The 26,050-nt window shown below is 37.0% G+C and overlaps 1 protein-coding gene and 2 pseudogenes across 1 annotated transcript in view; 2 read left to right on the forward strand and 1 right to left on the reverse strand.

Moving 5' to 3' along the window:
* Positions 1–26,050, forward strand: part of LOC112823825 (AGBL carboxypeptidase 4) — a 1,550,619-nt gene that overhangs the window by 155,671 nt on the left and 1,368,898 nt on the right. The gene's annotated exons all lie outside the window — the stretch shown is intronic.
* Positions 14,108–14,226, forward strand: LOC112824071 (U2 spliceosomal RNA; annotated as a pseudogene).
* Positions 23,724–24,375, reverse strand: LOC112823826 (V-type proton ATPase subunit G 1 pseudogene; annotated as a pseudogene).

Below are 26,050 nucleotides of genomic sequence, written 5' to 3' on the forward strand. Positions count from 1 at the left end.
TTCTTTCTCTCTCCCTCAGTTTCTTTTATGAATATTTCATAGTTTTGTCAGTTCAGATCCTTAGCCTCTTTGGTTAGATTTATTCCTAGGTATCTTATGGTTTTGGGTGCAATTTTAAATGGGATTGACTCCTTGATTTGTCTCTCTTCTGTCTTGTTGTTGGTGTATAGGAATGCCACTGATTTCCGTGCATTGATTTTATATCCTGTCACTTTCCTGAATTCTTATATGAGTTCTAGGAGTTTTGCATTGGAATCTTTTGGGTTTTCCACATAAAGTATCATATTATCTGCAAAGAGTGATAGTTTGACTTCTTTGCTGATTTGGATGCCTTTGATTTCTTTTTTTTGTCTGATTGCTGTGGCTAGGTCTTCTAATATTATGTTGAATAGCAGTGGTGAAAGTGGACATCCCTCCCGTGTTCCTGACCCTAAGGGAAAAGCTCTCAGCTTTTCCCCATTGAGAATGATATTCGTTGTAGGTTTTTCATAGATGGATTTTATGATATTGAGGCATGTACCCTCTCTCCCTATACTCTGAAGAATTTTGATCAAGAAAGGATGCTGTAGGTTGTCAGATGCTTTTTCTGCACCTATTGAAAGGATCGTATGATTCTTGTTCTTTCTTTTGTTAATAAATTGTTTCATGTTGATTGATTTGCTGATGTTGAATCAACTTTGCAGCGCAGGGATAAATCCGACTTTGTCATGGTGAATAATTCTTTTAATGTACTGTTTGGTCCTATTGGCTAGTATTTTTGTGAGAATTTTTGCATCCATATTCATCAAGGATATTGGTCTGTAATTCTCCTTTTAATGGGGTCTTTGTCTGGTTTAGGGATTTAGGTAATTGTGGCCTCATAAAATGAGTTTGGCAGTTTTCCTTCCATTTTAATTTTTGGAACAATTTCAGGAGAATAGGTATTAATTCTTTAAATGTTTGATAGAATTCCCTGGGAAGCCATCTGGCCCTATGCTTTTGTTTCTTGGGAGATTTTTGATGAGTGCTTCAATTTCCTTAGTGGTTATAGGTCTGTTCAGATTTTCTATTTCTTCCTGGTTCAACTTTGGTAGTTGATACATTTGTAGGAAAGCATCCATTTTTCCAGGTTATCTAATTCGCTGCACATAGTTGCTCATAATATGTTCTTATAATTGTTTGTATTTCGTTGGTGTTGGTTGTTATCTCTCCTCTTTCATTCATGATTTTGTTGATTTGGATCATTTCTCTTTTCTTTTTGATACGTCTGGCCAGGGGTTTATCAATTTTGTTAATTCTTTCAAAGAATCAGCTCCTAGTTTCGTTGATCTGTTCTAATGTTCTTTTGGTTTCTAGTTCATTGATTTCTGCTCTGATCTTTATTATTTCTCTTCTCCTGCTGTGTTTAGGCTTTATTTGCTTTTTTTTCTCTAGCTCCTTTAGGTGTAGTGTTAGATTGTGTATTTGAGACCTTTTTTGTTTCTTGAGAAAGGCTTGTATTGCTATATACTTTTCTCTTAGGACTGCGTTTGCTGTATTCCAAAGATATTGAACAGTTGTGTTTTCATTTTCATTGGTTCCAAGAATTTTTTAAATACTTCTTTAATTTCCTCGTTGACCCATTCATTCTTTAGTTGGATGCTCTTCAGCCTCCGTGTATTTGAGTTCTTTCCGACTTTCCTCTTGTGATTGAGTTCTAATTTCCAAGCACTATGGTCTGAAAATATGCAGGAAATAATTCCAATCTTTTGGTACCAGTTCAGACCTGATTTGTGATCTAGGATGTGGTCTATTCTAGAGAATGTTCCATGGGCACTAGAGAGGAATGTGTATTCTGTTGTTTTGGGATGGAATGTTCTGAATATGTCTGTGAAGTCCATTTGGTCCAGTGTGTCTTTATTTCCTTGTTTATCTTTTGATTAGATGATCTATTTCAGTGCGGGTGGTGTTAATGTCCCCCACTATCATTGTATTGTTGTCGATGTGTTTCTTTGCTTTGGTATTAATTGCCTTATATAATTGACTGCTCCCATGTTAGGGGCATAGATATTTACAATTGTTAGGCCTTTTTGTTGGATAGACCCTTTAAGTAGGATATAGTGTCCTTCCTCATCTCTTATTACAGTCTTTCTTTTAAAATCTAATTTTTCTGAGATAAGGATTGCCACCCCAGCTCTCTTTTGGTGTCCATTAGTATGGTAAATGGTTTTCCACCCCCTCACTTTCAATCTGGGGGTGCCTTTGGGTTTAAAATGTGTCTCTTGCAGACAGCATATTGTTGGGTTTTGTTTTTTAATCCAATTTGATAGCCTGTGTCTTTTGATTGGGACATTTAGCCCATTTACATTAGGGTAACGATTGAAAGATATGAATTTAGTGCCATTGTATTGCCTGTAAGGTGACTGTTACTGTATATTGTCTTTGTTGCTTTCTGGTCTATGCTGCTCTTAGGCTCTCTCTTTGCTTAGAGGACCCCTTTCAATATTTCTTTCAGGCCTTGTTTTGTGTTTGCAAATTCCTTTAGTTTTTAGTTGTCCTGGAAGCTTTTTATCTCTCGTTCAATTTTCAATGATAGCCTTGCTTGATATAGTGTTCTTGGCTGCATATTTTTCTCCTTTAGTGCTCTGAAGTTATCATGCCAGTCCTTTCTGGTCTGCCAGGTCTCTGTGGATAGATTTGTTGTCAATCTAATGTTTCTACCATTATAGGTTACATATCTCTTCTCCTGAGCCGCTTTCAACATTTTCTCTTTGTCTCTGGGACTCGTAAGTTTTAGTATTAGATGTCGCGTTGTTCACCGAGTTTTATTGATTTTGAGAGGGTTTCTCTGTGCCTCCTGGATTTTGATGCCTGTTTCCTTCCCCACATTAGGGAAGTTCTCTGCTATAATTTGCTGCAATATACCTTCTGCCCCCCTCTCTTTCTTCTTCTGGGATCCCAATTATTCTAATGTTGTTTCATCTTATCGTATCGCTTATCTATTCAAATATGCCCGCATATTCCAGTAGTTGTTTATCTCCCTTTTTCTCAGCTTCTTATTTTCCATATTTGCTCTTTTATATCGCTAATTCTCTCTTCTGCCTCATTTATCCTAGCATTTTGTGGCCCCATTTTTGATTGCACCTCATTGATAGCCTTTTTGGTTTCGATTTGGTTAGATTTAAGTTCTTTTATTTCTCCAGGAAGTGTGTCTCTAATAACTTCCATGCATTTTTCAAGCCCAGCTAGTATCTTTAAAATCATGATCCTGAACTCTAGGTCCGACATCATACTAATGTCTCTATTGAGTAGGTCACTGGCAGACCGTACTAGCTGTTGTTGTTTTTGCTGAGGTGATTTTTTTCGTCTTGTCATTTTGTGCAGAGGAGAAGAGATGAATGATAGAGCAAAATGCTAACAGGTTAACAACGTCCCCAGCAAATATTCTCTAAACAAACAGAAAAGACCTGAAACCAGGGGAAAAGAAAGGGAAAGAAAGAAAAAAGAAAGAAAAATAAAAGAAAAAGAAAAAGATAAAAACGAACAAGAACAGAAGAAAACAAAAAAAAAACAGAATATGATCAAATATGATCAGGCTAGTGTATAGATCAGTGCCACATACTAGATTTTGGGTGGATTTTGGTGTGTTAGAAGAAAGTGTCTCCTAAAATTTTAATGAAAGACTCATATATGTACAAAATAAGGGTTGATACTATGAAGGGATGGAAGATTTCTGTAAAGATGAAAATTATAAAAGATTTTATAAAAGGAATCAATAAGATAAGAAATTGTTTGAAAAAAGAAAGAAGAAGATTTAGGGAAAAAATAGAAAAAAAAAGGGAGAGAATGTGATCAGGCAGGAGACTAGAACAAAGCCATACACTAGTGATTTAGGGAATATTTTGATTTGTTAGAAGAAACTGTATCTCAAAATTTTAAAGGGAGAACAACTTATACATATATGCCAAAAATAAGGGTATCTACTATGAAGGGATAGAATCTGACTCTAAAAATGAAAAATAATTTTTTTTTTCCAAAAAGGGATTATCAGATTTTGGTTGAAAAGGGAAAAAGAAAAATTCAAAGAACAACAGTAAAAAAAAATTCACTTTCAAAAACTAATGAATCATGGTAAAAAAGCCACGAATTCTATGTGCAATATTCCCCTAGTGCTGGAGTTCTCCTGTTGTCCTTGATGGGTAAACTTGGTTTTGGCTGGCTGTTCGTCCTTATCTTCTGGGGGGAGGAGCCTGTCACCGTGGTTCCCAAATGCCTTTGCCAGAGGCAGAATTGCCCTGCCCTTGTCGTTCTGGGCTAAGCAATCTGCTTGGGTTTGCCTTCGGGAGCTTTTGTTCCCTGCAACCTCTTGGTGTAGCTTTGGAGGATGAGAGTGAAAATGGTGGCCTCCCAATATCCTCCCAGAGGAGCCGAGAACTTGGGGCCCGCTCCTCAGTGCGCCCCCAGAGGAAAGCAGTCAGTCACTCCCGCCTCCCCGGTCTCCGGTCTTATTCCCTGCTCACCCGGCCTGTGACCGAGCGTTTCTATCTCTGGCACCCGATCCCGTGTGGATTCTCCAAACCCAGCAGATCCCTGCGGTGCGCTCCCGTGCCTCTCCTCCCCGGGGAAGAATGGGAGTCTCCCTGGCTCTGCCACTTGTTGGGTCCCTGCTGGAGGAGCAGTGGCTGGACTGTCACCCATCACGGTTTATGGCAACCCCGAGCTGAGAGCCTGCGCCTCGGCTCCGTCTCTGCAGCCGGTTTCCCCGCTCTGATACCTGGGAGCTCTGCCGCACTCAGGTACCCCTGGTCTTTCCGTGACCCCGAGTGTCCTGAGACCACAGTGTCCCACGAGGGTTTCACCCCCAGGTTAGCCAGTGGAGCGACATCCTTCAGCGGAGCCGACTTCTAAAAGTTCCGATTTTGTGCTCCGCTGCTCTATCACTTGCCAGAAGCGGCTGACGGAAGCCGCCTCCCCCGCCATCTATCCTCCCGAATATTGCCTTGGATTCACTTCTCTGCACGTCCTACCTTCCAGTAAGTGGTCGCTTTTCTGTTCAGAGATTTGTTGCTATTCTTTTCTTCGATCTCCTGTTCCGTTTGTAGGTGTTCAGGATGGTTTGATTCCTATTCAGCTGAATTCTTGAGACCAGACCAAATCCAGGTCTCCTACCCCTCCTCCATCTTGCTCTGCTGGAATTGCACATTAAAACATTGCCTGGAATGTTCTTTCAGAAAGCATGTTTTTTTTCCTCTCATTTCAGTTTTTTGCTCAAATGTCTCTGTGACCCTGTGCAAAATTTCAACTCTTAGTCCCTGACATTTCCTAAATCCCTATTTTATTTTTTCTTCTTAGCACTTACAACTATCTAATATAATATTAATTTTATTCACTTATTTATTTATTTTTTATTATCTGTCTCCTCCATTAGACTATAAACTCTGTCAAGGTAGGATTTTTCTTTCATTTCTTGGTGCCTAGAACAATGCCTGGTACGTGATAGGTGCCCAATAAATATTTGTTGAAAGAATTAGTGTGAGAATGAGAAGAAATTATCAGATGAAATTAGTTATACATGGATTTATTATATTTTCATGACTATTGACCTCAAATTATAAAATGCATAATTGAGGAATTTAGCATGAGTGTAATGAGTTATAGAAAACAATCACCTATCCAGCAATCTTTTTTTTTTTTTTTTATACTGTTGCTGAGAACTTGGGTTTGGATGATGGGAAACTTTTTAACAGCCAATATAGTTGTAAAATACATGTATTAAAATTCATTTACCTTATTTCTCAGAGGTGGTACTTAGCATTTATTTCTTCTTATTTAGACAGTTTTAACTATCTTGATAATATGCGTTTTTAGCTCCAGAAATTTGTAATTAGGGTGGAGCCTGAGGATATAGGAATGCCCTTTGGTGAGAAATCAAATTTCACAAGCTGACAGAAGGGAGGAGGCAGAAAATATAAAAGTAAAGAATAAAATTTAAGCTTATAACCTTTAACAGATCTGTTTTTTATTATCATGGCAAGATTAAATGATGTATAAGATTATTTTAGAATGACTTCCAGTAAAAGTAGCAATGTCTCAATACACCTATTACATTTTTATCCTCTCAGTCTTGTTTGTATCTTCACTGTTCCAGCAAGATAGTTCTCTGAAAGGTTGCCAGAGACATTAGTCATGTAATTTGGTGGTCTTGTCTTACTCTTGATCCTCTGTAGCATATGACATTTCTAATGATCACACTTATTTTTTGACACTCTCTTTCCCTGGCAGCATTGACTCTATTGTCCTTATTCACCTCCCTTTCTGACCGTTCTTGTTTTCATCCACATGTGACCCTTAAGGCATTCTCCAAGGTTCAGATCTCCTTTTTTAAAATAATTTTTATAAATCTTGATTATTACATCTAATAATTCAGCATCCATCCATCCGCTGAGAATCATTATTATGCTTATTAAATATTTTGAATCCATTAATTTCTTTGTATATGCCTCCCTCATTCAAACTATGAACATCTGTCAGAACTACCATTCTTTTTGTTTCTTTCCATATATGGTCCCCACTCCCATTATCTATTCTTAACACAGTATCTAAAGTGATCCTTTTTAAACTCAAATCTGAGTATATTCCTGTCCTATTTAAAATATACTACTGTCTTTCCATCAGAATTAGAATAAAATCTAGACTCTTTATACTGATTGCAAAGTGCATCTGGACCTTGACTACTTTTCTGACTACCTTATGCTATTGCATTCTTCCTAATAATGCTTTAGCCAGGGTGACTTTCTGCCTGTTCATAGAGCAGGCCAGATTTGTTTCTGCTTTAGGCTGTTTGGTCCAGACATTTCTTCCTCCTGAAATACTGATCCTCCTCCCCCTCCACCAACATCTTTGCATCTTGGCATTCAGATCTCAGCTTACATATTGCTTCCTCAGAGAGGCCTTCTCTGAATTGCCAGTGTGAAGTAGCCACCCAGTCACTCTGTCATATGGTCCTGTTTTTATGCTCTGCTTGTTCATTTACTTATTTATCTGCCAACCCCTACAATAAGAATAGTTACTTTGTCTATTTGCTATATCACCAGAGCCTGACATACAGTAGGCTTTCGGTTACCATTTGTTAAAAGGATGAATGAATTATGTGGCAGATACTGGGGGTACAGAGGTAATAGTAGTAATTTGTACTACAGTGTTTATTAGCCTTTCCTAGGTCATAGGCATTTTTGAGAATCTGATGAAAACTATGTATTCTCTTCGAATAAAATGCACGTATGTACATATAATAAAAATTTGCCTAAAAATTAGGTTGCTTAATTTCTTGAGTACTTACTCTTTGTTAGTCACTTTACATGTTTCCCTGCAATCTTAGAAGTTCTGGAATACACTTTTATTATGTCATAATCTTTATATGATTATTAGCACATAAGTAATGTAGTGATACAGTGCTTTTCAAAACTATGTGTGCTCAAGAAATGGTTTTTTTTTTTTTTAAGTTTCAATATCATGGCTCTATATATGGTCTTGCTATGTATGACTTATATGAAGCTCAGGCCACATGCAATTCACTTAATGAATTTGTTAGCATCCAGGCTGGTTTATACTCTGTTAACTAGATAGGACACCAGTCATGAATTTCGATGTCAAATAGGTATAAAAAAATAATACTGTACTTGTTTTATGGGCAATCTGTACTAAGCAGTTTGTAGGCCAGCAAACTAAATTTTGAAGAGCACTGCCTTAGAAAGTATCATCAGTTTTGAACTCTTTTCACAGCACCAATCCCATATTTTAATCTACCTGGTTATGTCTCTAGCGAGTTGTTTCATTGATGTTTTAAACTGGTCATTCCTAAAACCAAACTGATCATGTTCTAAGTTCAAAACAGAAGAGCTCCTTTGACTTTTCTTAGCCATCCCAGTCAATCACTCATTTAATTCTATTATTCTACTTCAGATTTTCTTTTGTTTTCATTATCACTTTGCTAAGGAGGCTTTTTAAACATTTTATTTTTCTAATATCCACACCTCTTTACAAAATTTAATTCTCAGATACAGTGTATATCTCTTTATGTACTGTGGGCTTTCAAAGGGTCACAAATCATTTTAATATGTAAAATTTCCTTGGTTCCCTAGATAACACTCTTGTTGTGAATGAATGCCCTACCTGTATGATCCTCCTTCTCATTTATACATTTTTATTTTTATCATGTTATCTAGTATTAAATCGTTATTATTTTCACTTTGATAATGATATTCTTCGTGGGAGTATTTTTTCACATTTTTATCGAAACAGATCATCCTCAAGGCCCACCTTTGAATTTACTTTTTCCATGCAGTTTTTTATGATCTTCCAGCCTTGTATGATGTTTCTCTCTTCTAATTTCCAGTTACAACTTTTTTGATATTTCTTTTATGGAAAATAGATTTTATTGTTGTCTGCAAACATGGGCTTCTTGAGGGCGGGAACAAGGATTTCTTTCCTTGTTTTACATTGGCTAGTTTTTAATAGGTACTTAAAACATACATGAATGAATGAATAAATGGCAGTTCCTTAAAAATAACAGGGTAGGTATAAAATGTTTGGTAAATTTCTACTCAACTAAAAATCTTCATTTTCTTTTGGATGAATGAGACATTTTTCTATAGTCTTCTGTTCTCCTACCTCTGTCCTTGTCTCTACAGGGGTAGAGTTAGTATAGATGAGGTAATGGATATCTAATATGGTTCTTTACTTTATCATTAACTCAGATTTATATAGGATATCCTAAAGGAGCCAAGGATAGATGTATTAACCTGATTCAGTGCCTTGTCTTAGTCTTCAGTTGTCACTCTATTCATAATTTACATCAGTCACAGAACATTTGTATTTTAAGTGTCCCTTAAATATAGCAGAACATTCTTGTTTAAACAAATGTGTTGGAAGAAATATCTCATAGGGCAGATTTCATTGCAACATTTAGAAGCAAATGCTCATATCCATATGTATTGGTTAATTTCTTCCCAATATGTTTTGTGTGTTTTTAAAAAATTTTCCTGTATGTTAAACTTAAATTACAAAAGGTTTTTATCTTTTATCAATTTTTATAATTATGAAGAGTGTGCCAACAAAAGAAAGAAATGGTTTTTTTTACTTATAAATTTACAGAAAGAGATGTTGAAATAGTTTAAAAATGTATGTAAATGTAGATTTCATTTTTGATATTTTAATGCTTAAATATATTTTATGGGAAATCATGTAGCTAGTGGATTCTTAGGTTTGGAAAGAGACAGATCTGGTTGTGAGTTCTGGTTTTACTATTTACTACCTGGGTGACCTTGTTTCAGTTAATTAGTGTTGTGCTAAGCATTCTCCAGAGAAACAGAAAGTATCTGTCTATCATCTATCTATCTATCTATCTATCTATCTATCTATCTATCTTTATGTAATAAAAAGATTTATTTTAAGAATTGGCTCATGAAATTATGGAGGCTGGGAAGTCCAAAATCTGCAGCATAGAGTGGCAGGCTGGAGATCTGGGGGAGAACCTGTACTGCAGTTCAAGTTTGAGTGTTGTCAGGTGGAAAAATCTAGAGAACTGATGTTGCAGTTCAAGTTGAAAGGCTGTCTTTTGGCAGAACTTCCTCTTGCTAGTGGTAGGTCAGTCTTTTGTTCTATTCACAATTTTACCTGATTGGATGAAGCCCACTCACATTATGAAGGGCAATCTGTTTTACACAAAATCCACTGATTTAAATGTTAATTTCATCATAAAACACCTCCAGGGAAGTGTCCAGAATAACGTTTGATCACATATCTAAGCACCATGGCCCGGCAACTTTGATCCATAAAATTAACCATCATACTTAGCCTTTCTGAAATTGTTGTTCAATTTAAAATATGTAGCATAATAAAGTATCTCATAGAATGGTTGTGAAGATCACTCAAGGTAATATATCAAATGCCTTACACATGGTAGACACTCCATAAATCGCAACAATATTAACTCTCTTCTCTTCCTCCTTTTCCTTCTTCACCACCTCCTTTCCTCCTTCTTGCCCTGTTTTCACTGAAGAGAAATAAGAGCCATGATTTTTTAGCATGTGATGCAGAATATTCATGTAAGCTTCAAAAATAAGGTCTTAAGAAGACCTAGTCATTATAGTGATTATAAAACATTTTGAAAAACAACATCTTGAAAAACAAAAGAAAAAGACTGTTCTTTATCAACAAAGAAGGTAGAGTCATTTATAATCATTCATTCATTTAATCAATGTTTTGAAAACAGTGTATTGAGTGCCCATTATATTCTGTCTGAGTCTCACTGGGAAGCTATAAGATGTTGGGTGGCATATCAGAGTCATCACTTACTAGAAGAGCAAATAAGAGAGGCCACATTTGTAAAAAATCTTTGGAGTAGCATGGAATTAAAATCAATAGGAGTAGACCAAAAAAATAGCATTAGCTTGTTAAGAATAGTTAAGAATAATAATAATAAAAAAAGAATAGATAAGAATCTTCAAGGGATGTTCATTATCTATGAAATGAAGCCCAAGCCTTTTAACATAGAATTTAAAGCTTCCCATGACTTGATAAAGTGTAGGGAAGATGGTAGAGAAGGAGGATCCTGAGCTCTCCCGTTCCATGGATACAGTGAGGCAACAACTACATGTGTTGCAGCTAATGCTGAAAATGACCCGAGACTGGCAGAACAGATCTTCCACAGCTAGGTGTATAGAGAAGGCCACATTGAAAAGGATAGGAGGGACAGAGATGTTGTTGGGAACCAAATCCCCAGTGCAACTAACTACAAACAGGAGGGACATCACAAGCATATAGGAACAAGGGGATCACTGGGCATATCTGGCCCTGGGGACCTGCACTGGAAAGATGAGTTCCCTTAAGGTCTAACTTTAAAAAAATTTTTTTAAAGATTTTTATTTATTTATTTGACAGAGAGAGAGACAGTGAGAGAGGGAACACAAGCAGGGGGAGTGGGAGAGGGAGAAGCAGGCTTCCCACTGAGCAGGGAGCCCAATGCAGGGCTCGATCCCAGGACCCTGTGATCATGACCTGAGCCAAAGGCAGATGCTTAATGACTGAGTCACCCAGGTGCCCTAAGGTCTAACTTTGAAAATCAGTGGGGCTTAACCCCAGGAGCTTCAAAATCAATTGGATTTAACTCTGGAGGATCTAGAGGATTATAGGAAACTAAGACTCTGGGCTTAAAGAGCCAGAATGCTAAATGACTTGAACTGAGACACAGCACAGAAGCAGCAGTTTGAAAAGGGCCTGGGGTATATGTGAAAGAGATTTATTGTCTAATTTTAGGACATATGCTGGAGGTCCAAGTGTCTGCAGGAGATTTTTCTGGGAACAAAAGTGCTGGTGGGCATTATTTTTCTTGCACTTTGCCAGCTTGGATAGCCTTATACTTATGGGAGCCAGTTCTCACGTTCTGCATATACCTTTATAGCACCACATGCTTCACACCAGTATTCTCCTTTGGATCTGACCTACCCAGCCCTCTAGTCTTGCCTTTGTAGGTGCCCTCCAAGGTTACTCCTGCCCTGCCACATTTAGTAGGCAACTTGGCTGGAATCGGTACCCCTCAAAAGTTATTCCTGTTTTGAAGAGTGGGGAAGATAACCCCACAAAAGAGATTTCCCACAGTTCTGGCAGCTGGGCCTCCTAGATGGCTATGCAGGGAGCAAGCCCCTCAGTTGTCACAGTGTGCCGATGTGGGGCTTCAGTGTGCCCACAGTTGTCACAATGGTTAATTGGAGAAAAGTCAGTCTGACTGCTGGCCCCACTCACCGGAGAGCCCACAGCAATGTGGCTTAGCTAAAACAGGAGGGAACATGTAGTGCATTCAGGGGACACCCTTGTAGAGCCTGGTTCTGGTGACCAGGGGTCATTGTGCTACAGGGTACCACAGGAGATCTTTTACATAGGTGATTTCTGACCTATGTAATACATAGAAATAAACAGGGAGAATTGGACAAAATGAGGAGACAAAAGAATATGTCCCAAATGAAAGAATAAGACCGAAGCACAGAAAAAGAGCTAATCAAAGTAGAAATAAGCAAAATGCCTGATAAAAAGTTCAATGTAATGGTCACAAAGCTACTTACCAGACTTGAGTGAAGAGAGAATAAACTCAATTTCTACTAAAGGATAGAAAAAAAAAAGTATAGTCAGAGTGCAAGAATACAATTACTGAAATGAAAAATACACTAGAAGGAATCAATAGCATATTGAAGGATGCGAAAAACAGATTAGTGATCAGGAAGGTAGGGTAATGGAAAACATCCAAGCTCAACATCAAAAAGAAAAAATAATACAAAATGAGAATAAGTTAAGGCACCTCTGCAACATTATCAAGCATAACATTCACATTATAGGTATCCCAGAAGGGAAAGAGGGAGAAGAGTAGGAAGAAAACATATTTGAAGAAATAATAGCTGAAAACTTTTCTAATCTGGCTAAGGAAACAGACATCCAGGACTAGGACACGCAGAGAACCCCAAACAAGATGAACCCAGGGAGGTCCACACCGAGACACATAATAATTAAAACGGCAAAAATTAAAGACAAAGAATCTTAAAAGCAGCAACAGAAAAGCAAACAGTTATGTATCAAGGAAACCCCATAGGGTATCAGATGATTTTTCAGCAGAAACTTTGCAGGCCCGAAGGGAGTGGTGTGATATGTTCAAAGTGCTGAAAGGACAAAACCTACAACCCAGAATACAGTACCCTGTAAGATTATCATTCAGAATTGAAGGAGAGATAGAATATTTCCCAGCAAAAGTTAAAGGAGCTTATCACCATTAAACTAGCCTCACAAGAAATGTTAAAGGTAATTCTTTAAGTGGAAAGAAAAGACCATAACTAGAAGTAAGAAAATCATTGAAGAAAAAATTTCACTGGTAAGAGCAAACATATAGTAATGGTAGTTAATTGATCACTTATAAAGCCACATGGGGTTTAAAACACAGAAGTAGTAAAATCAATTATATCTACCAAAAGTAGTCAAGGGATACATAAAATAAAAAGTGTAAAATATGACATTATATATATAACATGTGAACAGGAGTTAAAGATTTAGTGCTTTTAAACTGTTCAGACTTAAATGACCATCAACCTAATATAGACTGCTATATACATAGGATGTTATGTATGAACCCTATGGTTCAAATCAAAAACCCATAATAGATATATACATAGAAAAAATAAAGGAACCCAAGCATAACACTAAAGAAAGCCATCAAACTACAAAGGAAGAGAGCAAGAGAAGAATACAAAAATAAACAGAAAACAACAAAATTGCAGTATCTATATAACTAACAATAATTACTTTTTAAAAAACTTTTCAGTAATTACTTTAAATGTTAAGTGGAGTAAATGCCCCCAGTCAAAAGACATAGGGTGATGAAATGGATGAAAAAACAAGACCCATATACATGCTGCCTTCAGGAGACTCATTTCAGAGCTACAGACACACACAGACTGAAAGTGAATGGATGGAAAAAGGTAGTCCATGAAAATGGAACCATGGGGGGAAAAGCCAGGGTAGCAGTACTTACAGCAGACAAAGTGGACTTTATTATTTATTTATTTGTTTGTTTTTTATTTATTTTTAAAGATTTTATTTACTTATTTGAGAGAGGGGGAGATTGAGAGCACGAGCTGGGGGGAAGGGCAGAGGGAGAGGGAGAAGCAGACTCCCTGCTGGGCAGGGAGCCTGATGCAGGGGTCTAACCCAGGACCCTGGGATCATGACCTGAGTTGAAGGCAGATGCTTAACTGACTGAGCCACCCAGGCACCCCCAGACAGAGTGGACTTTAAAACAAAGACTGTTTTAAACAAAGCAAGATACAAAGAAGGATATTACATAATGAGAAAAGGATTAATCCAACAAGAAGATATAATAAGTGTCAATATCTATGCATCCAATGTAGGAGCACCTAAATGCACAAAGTAAATACTAATAGACATAAAGGGGAAATTGATAGTAATATAGTGGGGGACTTTAGAAATAAATTTTTATTTATTTGTGTATAGTTGACACAGTGTTACATTAATTTCAGGTGTAAGACATGATTCCACAAATTTATACATTATGGTATGCTCACCACAAGTGTGGCTACTATCTCTCACAATCACTTCTCTGCATTTTGGCTAAGATCAAGTGTAGTATCTGTTCTTATCAGTTTAATAGTAAGGGACTGTGACACCCCACTTACATCAATGGATAGATTATTCAGACAGAAAATGTATAAGGGGACAGTGGCTTTGAATGATACATTAGACTAGATGAACTTAACAGATATATATAGAACATTCCATCTAAAGAACAGCAGAATACACATTCTTTTTGAGGGCACATGAAACATTCTCCAGTATAGATCACATTAGGGCACAAAACAAGTCTCAATAAATTTAAGAAGATCGAAATTATATCAAGCATCTTTTCTGACCACAGTTGTGTTGAAACTAGGAAACAGGTATAAGAAACACATGGAGGGTAAATAACATGCTACTAAAGAATCAATGGGTCAACTAAGAAATCAAAGGAAATAAAAAAAATATATGGAAACAAATGAATATGGAAACACAGCAGTCCCAAATCTTTGGGGTGCAGCAAAAGCAGTCTAAGAGGGAAGTTTGTACTGATACAGGCCTATCTTAAGAAAAATCCCAAACAATATAATCGTTATACCTAAAGGAACTAGAAAAAGAAGTACAAACAAAGCACCAATTCAGTAGAAAGAAGTAAATAATGAAGATTAGAGTGAAAATAAATAGAAACTAAAAAATAAAATAAAACATCAATGAAACCAAGAGCTGGTTCTTTGAAAGGAAAAACAAAATTGATAAATCTTTAGCCAGACTCATAAAAAAAAAAGAGAGAGAGGACTCAAAATCAGAATGAAGGAGGAGAAATAACAATTGATCTATAGAAATTTAAAGAATTATAAGAGAATATTATAAAAATTATATGCCTGAATACTGGACAGATAAATTCCTAGAAATATGCAATCTTAAAACTGAATCAGGCCAGGATCATCTGGCTTAACAGGTGAATTCTACCAAAGATTTAAGAGTTAATACCTGTTCTGCTCAAACTATTCCAAAAAATAGAAGAGGAAGGAAAACGTCCCAATTCATTCTACAAGGCAAGCATTACCCTGATATTAAAACCAGAGAGATTACAAAAATAAAAAACTATAAAAAAATCTGATGAACATAGATGCAAAAATTCTCAAGAAAATGTTAGAAAACCAAAATCAATAGTATATTAAAAAGATCATTCACCATGATCAAATTGGATTTATTCCAGGGATGCAAAGACCATTCAATAAGCATAAATAAATCAGTGTGATACACCACATTAACAAAAGGAAGGATAAAAACAATATGTTCATCTCAGTAGATGTAGAAAAAGCATTTGACAAAGTACAATATCCATTCATGATAAAACCTCTCGCCAAAGTGGGTTTAGAGAGAATATAACTCAACATAACAAAGGCCATATATGAAAAATTCACAGCTAACCTAATACTCAGTGGTGAAAACCTGAAAGGTTTTCTTTTAAGATAGGGAACACGACAAGGATGTTCACTCACCACTTTGATTGAACATTCTACAGGAAGTCCTATCCACAGTAGTCAGACAAGAAAAAGAAATCAAAAGGCATACAAATTGACAAGGAAGAAGAAAAGCTTTCATTATTTGCAGATGACATGATACTGTATATAGGAAAGCCTAATGGCTGCACCAAAAACTAGTGGAACTAATAAATACATTCAGTATAGTAATAGGATACAAAATTAATATACGGAAATCTGTTGCATTTCTAAACTCTAATAACAAAGTAACAGAAACTAAGAAACAATCCCATTTGTAATTGCACCCAAAGGGATGAAATACCTAGAAATAAACTTAATCAAGGAGATGAAATACCTATACTGTGAAAAGTGTAGGACATTGATAAAAGAAATTGAAGATGATACAAACATGTGTAAAGATATACCACATTCCTTATTGTAAGAATTAATATTGTTAAAGTGTCCATGCTACCTAAAGCAATCTACAGGATCAATGTGACCCCTATCAATATGCCAATAACATTTTTCACAGAACTAGACCAAATAATCCTAAAATTTGTATGGAACACAAAAGACCCCAAATAGCCAAAGCAGTCTTGAGAAAGAAAAATGAAGCTGGAGGAATCACAAGCCTAGATGTCAAGATACACTACAAAGCTATAGTAATCAAAGCAGTATGGTACTGGCAGAAAAATAGACAAGAGACAAATGGAACAGAATAGAGAGCCCAGAAATATACCCACACTTACATGGTCCATTAATCTATGACAAAGGAGGTAAGAATAAACGGTCCTGGGTAAACTGGACGACTACATGCAAAAGAATGAAATTGGACCACTTTCTTACACCATACATAAAAATAAACTCCAAAACAGATTAAAGACCTGAATGTGAGGCCTGAAACCATAAACATTCTAGAAGAGAACATCGGCAGTAATTTCTTTGACATTTGTAGCAGTATTTTTCTAGATATTGTCTCCTCAGGCAAGTTAAAGAAAAACAAAAATAAACTACTGGTATTGCATCAGTATAAAAAGCTTTCATACAGTGAAACCATCAAAAAACCAAAAAGACAACCTACTGAATGAGGGAAGATATTTGCAAGTGATAAATTTGATAGGGAGTTAATATTCAAAATATATAAAGAATTTAACACTAAAACCCTCAATCTGATTAAGAAATGGGCAGAGGATGTGAATAGACAGTTTTCCAAAGAAGTCATACAGATGGTCAAAAGAAGTACTTCTAATGGTCACTATGAGAGGTTGATGGAGATATAGTTAAATACTGAATGCTTAAAACAATGTCTGGTAATGATAGACACTCAATGCATGTTCCTTAAATGAATGATATATAAATAAGTAAGTAAATAAATAAATAAATTTAGAGGCTTTCTTGTATCTGTCCCTTCACAGAGTACACTGGATAACATGGACCTATTTGTAAAAACTTACCATGTGTTACTCCTGGTAGACCTTAGGATCTGATGGAAAATAACCACAACAGCAAGAGCAAGCAGAAAAGTGAATAATTCCTAATATTTATATAGCATTTTGTAGTTAACAAAGTGTTTTCACATCTATTGTGGTCTCTCATAAATCCTGGACAAAAAGGAGGGCAAACAATTTATTCCTATTTTTGGAAAAAGAAATTGAGGTTCAGAGAAGTTAAAGTGATGTGCTTAACTGCGCACAACTAGTAAGTGGCAGAACCTGGAGTTCAGCTCAGGCCTAGGTGACCTCTAAGCCTGTGCTCATATACCTTAGTTTCTGGTTATTCAACATTGATCTATTTATTTGCTGGGTTATTCATGACAACCTGAGCATCTCCAAGTTGGAGTACAAACAAATAACCAGTGTGATGTTCTATGTTAGCTCATAGGACAGCAAGTTGAGACCCTTTAAATGGAGTAGATGGGAGTGTAACTGCTACTACTTTGGGGAGCTTTAACTCACTCTCTGTTTTTAGTGAGTATCTAATCTGGGAAGACTATTTGCATGTTTTCATACCATATATTGTTCCTCATTGATGGAGGTAGATAATTGGAATATCTAGCAATTTATGGAGAAAGGGTGACATTTGTGGATTCGGAGAACTTAGTCCTTTAGGAATGGTCAGGAAAATGTCATAGGTTTGAAATTGACAAGTATATGTTTTCTTTTTTTTCCTTCCAAGTATTTATTTATTTGTTTATTTATTTATTTGCTTATTCCAACTTTTTTATTATTAGGCCCATCATTGAGTTCAGGAACAAAAACTTCTGCTTCTTGGTCACATTCCATCCCTGGTTTAATTTTATTCAGTCTCTCACAGCTTTATTTCCTATGGTCCTGGAAAGTACTGTGTGAAATTATTATTACTTTCTATATACATTTGAGTCCAGAGAACAATATAAGATAATAGTGATGATAACTCACTATCAAAATCACTCTCTGGTTATAGCAAGGAAAACATCACATGTTAGCTTTAGAGATTTATTATTCCTCATTGTGGAAACTTTGCTGAACTGGTATTATTTTCATTTTCTCAAAATGCTGATTTCTCCCCCACTCCCAACTCAGGACCAAGTTTTTATTTAAATTCAAGTTAGCTAACATATAGTGTACTATTGGTTTCAGGAGTAGAATTTAGTGATTCATCACTTACATATAATACCCAGTACTCATCATAACAAGTGCCCTCCTTAATACCCACCACCCACTTAACCCATCCCCCCACCCACCTCCCTTCTAGCAACCCTCAGTTTGTTCTCTTAAAAAAAAAAAAAGTATATGTTTTCAGAAGAATTTTGGCCTGTTTGTATGTTGTAGGTGTGGATTCTAGTTCATATACTCAGCAATAAATGTCAAATTATTTTAGTTTATTTAAATAAAATTAATCTGACTCTTGTTCTCCATCTCATTGGGATTTGGGGAAATTTAATTTCTCATCTTCCCTAAGGCTCTGTCTCTTTCCCTACCATTACATAAAATGCCAAGAGGCTTATGTGATACTTAGACAATGAGATGAGGCCTTCTGATTTTGAAATGTCTGGATATAGACATCCTTATTATCCAAGCCCATGTAGCTCCTTGAAGGTGGAATGCTTTGCTGCAAGCTGGGAATGGGGGTCTTTTTGGGGCCTTTGCCTAGACCCAGAGCCCTAGTGCCCAGAATTCTTCTTCCCTAGGTGCTCTGCACAACCATCCCCTGCTGAGGACTGTCAGGGAGCACTTCTTCCTTCCACCACTCATGGGATCCTTGATTTCTATCACTTTATCAGTGTGTGGGACTATTTCCTCCCCTTTTCTGTTTCCAATGGAAGACCCCTTTTCTACTAGCATAATCATGGCTAACTTGAGGAAGAAAAATGTTAGAGGCTACTTTTGCCTTTTTACTGTCACATAAACCTCCCCTGAGGCAAGAGATCATTTCAGATCTCTTGGAGAAGAATGAGTATGGGCTGTGTGTGTGTGTGTGTGTGTGTGTGTGTGTGTGTAGTAGGGGGTTATGTCTAGTGTGTGGGGAAATAGAATGTGGGGTATCCTACACAAAACACCAAAACAAATCAACATGTCAATAAATTATTTTACAAAACAGTTTACTGTCAGTGTGATTTTTTTTTTCCCATTAACTGATTGTATTCCCTGGGAATCAGAAGACCTGGCACTTATTATATATGTGGCCTTGGGCACTCACTTACCTTCTCTGAGTGTGTGATCTAGTCACTAGAATGGAGTAATAAAGGCTGTCCTGCCTAGTCGACAATACTGCTATTATATGCAAATGACAGAAGATAAGGAAATATTCTGTAAGTTGTTACTATACTATAAAAATATAAGGACTTTTGGTTTTGTGAATTTGTGGCAAGAGAGAAATTTCTCACTATGATTTTAAAGTAATAAAAAAAACCCTTCAAGGGTCACAAATAATTTCCATTCACATTGTGTAGTGAAAACATGTCACATGGCCATGTCTATATTCAGGAGGGCAAAAATGGAATTCTCCCATGTGTCCAGAAAGTGAACATGTAACAATGTGTTAGGGAAATATTGAGCATCTACTACATGAGGGCTACTATGTAAGAAACATTATCTACCTTATCTCTAATTCTAAGAATATTATAAAATAGGCACTATTTCAGGTGAGGAAGCTGAGGATCAAAATTTAAGTAACTTAGTAAATTACAGAGCCAGGATTTGATCCTCATCTGACTCAAAGGTCTGGGTTCTTTCCTTTGGATCACATACTTCCTTTTTTTCTGTAGTTTTGTTAGCCACATGTGACTTGTAATGAAAGATTTACATTTAGGTTAATAATTATCAATTGGTCAAAAATAACTAATATTTACTGGGCATTAGGAGCTCCAAGCTCACATCTGGGTCTTGTTTTTCTCATTGTTATGAAGGGGTCTGGGGCCTGTAATTTGGGGGTTGGTAGATGATCTTTGAGGTACTGTGAAAATTAATTTTAAGTTTCAACTTCACTGGGCCATGGAATGCCCAGATATTTGGTAAAACATTATTCTGGGTGTGTCTGTGAAGGTATTTCTAGATAAGATTAACATTTAAATTGGTAGACTGAATAAAGTAGGTTGCCCTCCCTAATGTGGGAAAACCTGAATATAACAAAAAGGCTGAGCCTCCCCTTAGTAAGGAGAAACTCTTCTTGCCTGAGTGCCTTGAGCTGGGACATCAGTTTTTTTTCTGTGTTCAGATGAACTGAGATGTTGGTTCTTCCTAGGTTTTGCGACTGCTGGCATTTGCTTGGAACTACACCACTGGCTCTTGTGGGACTCTGTTTTGCTACCTGCAGATTTTGGAACTTGTTACCCTTCATAATAGTATGAGCCAATTCCTTATAATAAATCTCTTTCTACACACACATACACCCACCCACACCCCTTATTGCTTCTATTTCTATGGAGCACCCTGACACAAAGAACTCTGAGATTGTGTGATTATGAAATTCAGCAGTAACAAGGAAGAGTTGATGTTTACAGGGAGAGGTTCAGACTCAATTCTCTTTTCAGTCAGCATTTTATTGAGGATGCTTAATGTAATCTTTACATTAACATTTACACGTTGTCTTATCATATGTGTATTAAGTGGTTGTTACCACTAGGATGACAATTGACCACATGTTTGATTTAAAAAAAAATTTTTTTCCTGAAAATACTGGCTGTCAGTATGGATCAGTGTCATCACTTTTCAGGCAACATTTGGCTTACCTTACCTAAAACAAGTCACAAAAAATTAAGAACAGAAAGATTGATTCTTTTCCAAGTTTTATATTTTCTTCTGACAACTATTCTGCAACCCCAGGCATAGATTAATGAATGGAGTATGCACAAAGTGGTATCAGCTCACATATATGACATTACTCAGATGTCTCCAACTCCGGAAAAAGCATGTGAATGATTTATGGAATTGATATTAATCTCTTTCCAGTAAATGCATTACTTCAGATACATGGGAAATTGATGTTACTATTCTAATGCCAAATTAATTTCTTTCTTGCTGGATCAGCATTGTAAATGGAATTAGATGTTAACCTTTTATACATCTAAACAGGGTAAAATATGGAAACAATTTTATAAGTAAAATTTGGATGCTCATTGCTGAAGGGAAGGGTATGCTTTCTTCTTACTGAGATTTGTGGATCCTGGGATATTGGATCATATTTAAAGTATAACTTAATATCATTTAGGAATAGAATGATTATAATTGAATCTGAATATTTAACACAGGACTATAAATAACAGTATAGCAAATGAAAATTATATGTTATTAAAGATAACCCAAATTCTAAAGAATGAGACTGCTTTTCAAGGGAAATTTTATCCAAGAATTATCAGTCACTAATAAATATTTTTAATCCAATAGGCATAAACGAAACTGGAAAATTATCAGGCTAACCTCTTCCTCCTTTTATATATGCCTGGGCCGGTATGATCTTGAGTTTGTTTTCCTTGTGTTCCCTGCTTGTTGTGCCTTTCACTTGCCATAGTGTTGATTTTGGCCTGCTCGACATTATCTAATAAACTCAGTCTTATATTTTAATTCTAAATTATCATTTAGAATGATAATTTTCATTCTGAAAATGTTATTGGTTCAGCTTGGGTCTGGTCAGTTGTGGTTAAAGAGGGTAATAGTCTTGGGTATATAGGGCTTCTTTTTAAGGGCTGTGGGTAGTATAGATTCTCCAAGAAGGGGCTGTAGGTGGAGGGGAAGTGATAGACATCTCTTACATAGTTGGGTTTGCAAGACTGCAGTGGATTTTCCAGCTTGACGGATCTCTGATTTTGTGGACCAGCTGCCATGCATACCTTTACTCTTCCTGGCTCGCAGCAGTTAGATATACTGCTGATGGGCCTTGCCTTTCATCCCAATACACCTTATCTCTGAGCCAATCTTGACCAGAGGATAATGTCTGTGATTAGTATCAGAGTTGCTGCCAACTATCAACTAGTTGCTGCCTTGCTATCTGATGTGCAAGGGACAAAACCTGGTCCCTAGTTTATAAGTTGTAGAATTTCTTGCGTTATTTCCATTGGTATAGTCTTTAGAAATGGGTTCTTTTTTGATACCTAGTTTTTTGTGCCATAGTTTTACCTAGCTTAAAATCTTAGAATTATTATCTCTTTAAGCCTGGGGTATTGCCTTGAGCCCTTGCCCTCTTGATGGGAATCTGGGCGGGGTGGCCTAATTTTCACCATGTCTATATCCAAATTTACTTTTTATTTTCCCAATCACTGTCTGGGATCCAGATGTGAATAGGCGGATTTCCCTGGACCACTAAGTGGCAATCATGCTTGGTTTCCATTACTGCCTGCAGATAGACCTTTTGGATCCTTTTCCACCTGAAGTCATGGCTGAGCATTTTATGGTTTTTGAGCACTATCCTTCAGACTTTCTGGCTTTCCTCTATGGGATCATTATCTACTGACCCAGCTCTGGATCCTGAAAGAATACTTTGTGACAGTATGACTAATTGCATCTGTAAAGTGGTACAGGTAACAGGGGTGGTAGTAATAGAAAGTTGATGTTTGCCCTATCTTTGTTTCAGTATTTTTGTACCATTTGTTTCCACAGAGAATTTTGATCTAGGATTTCTGCTCTTTATTCCCTATTCTGGATGACTTTTGGTAGCACAGCACCAAGATATACCCTTCAATGGTTTTATTTCTTTTGGTCCTGCATTATATTTGTACAGCACTTGCCAGGAGGTAGAGGAAGGTGTGGGATGGGAAGAAGAGGAAAAGATATATCTGACATAGCACTTGCCCTCAGGAAAACTTAAATCCCAGTGAAGGATGTAGTGCATATCTATCAATAATACCAGGGAGTAAATCAAGCAAGGGAGAGAAGGATTGGATCCTTTCTCATTAATTCCTCAAATATTTATTGAGTGTCCACCTGTTCAGTTCTGTTTAGGCAGTGGGGACTCAGAGGTAGCTAAGATTGGATCCATGCCATCAAGGAGTTCACAGTCTGATGGGAGATTCAGATAACTGCACTAAAAAGCTACAGGGGCTGATAGTATTCAAGTCACCATCATCTCTTATCTGACTGTTCTTTAAATACACTATGCATGCTCTTACCTCAGGGCCTTTCCACTTCTATTGCCTGGAATGCTTTGCCCCCAAGATATTTACATGGTACATCTTTCACTTCATTCAGGTCTCTGATAAAATGTTAATCATATCAGGGAGGTTTTGCTGGCTACACTACTAGTATAGTACTCTCTTTTCATCTCTCCCATTCCTCTTACCCTATTTTATTTTTGTTCTTAGCATTTATATCACCAGATTTGTTATTTATTTATTTATTTATTTATTTATTTATTTATTTATTGCATGACAAAGTCTTTACTTTCAAATGATTATCAGTACACCAAGTAAGAACATGTATACAAGAAGTTCTTGAATTCTATCATCTAATAATTTTGGGTAAGAGAAACTAAGAGCAGCCCGATCAATATATACTAGTATTCGCTGTTCCACCCTTAGCCGAGAGGACTTAAGGCCAGCTACTGCTTCACACAAGTTACAGTAACTATTTACTACTTTTTCATAGAGAAAGCCCCTGACCTTCAAGAAAGCTTTAGGGGAAAAAAATATTTAATCCCTTTCTTTCTTTAAACAGTTTTTTTTTTCCTACATCTAAGAAAGAAAAAGTATTGATACATATGTTGCTTGAACTAAAAGGCATAGGAAAACAGACAACGTATACACATTAAATTTCTAAGAAACATGAGGTAAAAGGAGAAAATCTTTGGATACGCTCTACGTTTGTACAAAGAAGTTAGATTTGCTATTCTCCAAGAAGTGAAGGGACCTACTACGTGATACACAAAAATAATTTAATGCCTTTTCACAAGGATGTAACTACTCAAGCTTTGCTGAAGCTTCGTATTCCATGAAGGCATCTAACATGCCAATCTGCACGCAGAGCTGCTCCTTCCTCCCCTATCCATTTATGCGGTAGTTTTCATGGATTTCTGGCTGGATGTCACAGACAAAGGCCAGCAGGTTATCCAGGACTTCATCCCTGTTCTGCTGGAAGTAGGCCTGGAGGATGGTCATCTTCTCCTGGGTCTCCTTCTCCACTTCGGTGCTGCAGCTGCCATGGGATCCCAGAGCCGCAGCTTCCTTGGCCTTGAACTCCTTCTCTCTTTGCAGACGGTATTGTTCAATTTCAGCCTGAGCTTCTTCTTTGGCCTGCTTCAGCCTCCGGTTCTTTCGCTTGCGGGCCTCCGACACTTTCTCGGCGGCCCGCTTCTCGGCCTGCAGCAGCTGCTGAATGCCCTGCGACTGGCTAGCCATGGCTGCGGCGACTGTAAGCTGTTATATATTTATTTTTAAATTTGATTATTACGTCTCCCCCTCTAGAATGTAAGTTCCATGAAAACAGGATTGTGTCTGTATTTTTGAGTGCTTTATATTCTCAGCACGTAGTGTGCTGTCTTGTACATAATGGGTGCTCAAAAAGTACTTGTTCATCGAGTAAGAGAATGAATAAATTAATGAATCAAGTACAAGTTAGTAAAATCTGTATAGGGTGTGATAGAGTTACCAAGGAGGGAGTGGTCATTTTTACCTGTAGGCAAGGGGTGGTGTCAGGAAATGTGGTCTGAAAATGGAATGGGCTAAGGGTAGACAGTTTGTCATGTGATGCTGGCACGTGCCTTTTCAGAGGTATAGTTGATGAAATAATACTCCAGAGTTTGTAGCAGGAGAATATGTCTTAATTAAGAGGTGCTTTTAAGTCTTATCCTAGTGATGCGACATTCTATACTAATAAAATTTTCAGTTTTATTTTTTTCTGTATCTTCATACACTTTTTAATGCCTTCTGCCTACTAGTAAGTAGTAGTCATGAGCTTTTTCACTGGGTTGTGGGTTTCTTGAGGTAGGCAGAGACCAGGGTTTATTTGTGTATCATCAGATCATCAGAGCCTGACACAGTGGTTGGTAATTACTTTGCCAGGAGTATTTTTTTTTTTTAAAGATTTATTTATTTGAGGGAGAGGGAGGGAGAGTGAATGAGTGCTTGAGCACAAGCGGGGGAGGAGCAGAGGCAGAGGGAGGGGAAGAGAGAATCTTAAGCCGACTCCCTGCTTAGAGTGGAGCCTGAGACAGGGCTTCATCCCAGGACCTGAGATCATAACCTGAGCCCAAATCAAGAGTCAGACACTTAACTGACTAAGCCACTCAGGTACCCTGCTTTTTTTTGTTTGTTTGTTTAATAGAAATTAATTATAGTTCCCTTGGAGCTGGAACATTCTAGAATTCTCTGATTCTCCCTTAGCCTGATACTTCTATAGCTATTGTTTAAGATTCTTGCAGATGATGCACTTTTTTGGTCCATTAAATCTTATAGTTCTAGCTTCTTGCCCATATCTTTCATCTGGGAGATGTATATATCTACTTTTCTCATTGCACATTATAATGATTTATTTACATGTAGATTTTCAGCTGTTGGAGGACAAAGACTTCTCTTAGACTCTCTCTTTCTTATAGCATATCTTGGTATAGTATCTGGCACATAGTAGCTCTCCAGTAAATGTGGAATGAATGAAGAGAAAATTAATTAGTCTAAGGGTAGAAAATTAATATTTATCAAGGAAACCCAGAAGAAAGAGAAAAAATGGTTTGTGTAACAGGATAAGTGATACATTTTAAACACCTTAGTGTTGCATGCTCAGATACTTCAATATTTTTCCTAATGTCAACATTCCTGTGATAACCATTTAGCCCAGTGCCCGATTCCTTCATGTCAGTGTTCTAGGTAATGTGGAGCCATTTGTGAATGATCTTGCACTGTTTTCTTCTTAGCCTTGCACCTGTGTGTCATTGTTCCGTAGGTGGGAAAAATGTTGATAAATGCATCTATTTCAGTACATGTAAATATATTTAGTGTATCATCATCAACATGTCATAGCTGTCTGTCTCCATGTTCATGCATATAGCCTTGTGGCTCCTGTTCTTAGCAGCCCCAGAATGTAGGTGCT

This window comes from Callorhinus ursinus, unplaced genomic scaffold, assembly GCF_003265705.2.
Source record: "Callorhinus ursinus isolate GAN/ISIS: 27379988/994484 unplaced genomic scaffold, GSC_fseal_2.0 scaffold9, whole genome shotgun sequence".
Classification (NCBI taxonomy): domain Eukaryota; kingdom Metazoa; phylum Chordata; class Mammalia; order Carnivora; family Otariidae; genus Callorhinus; species Callorhinus ursinus.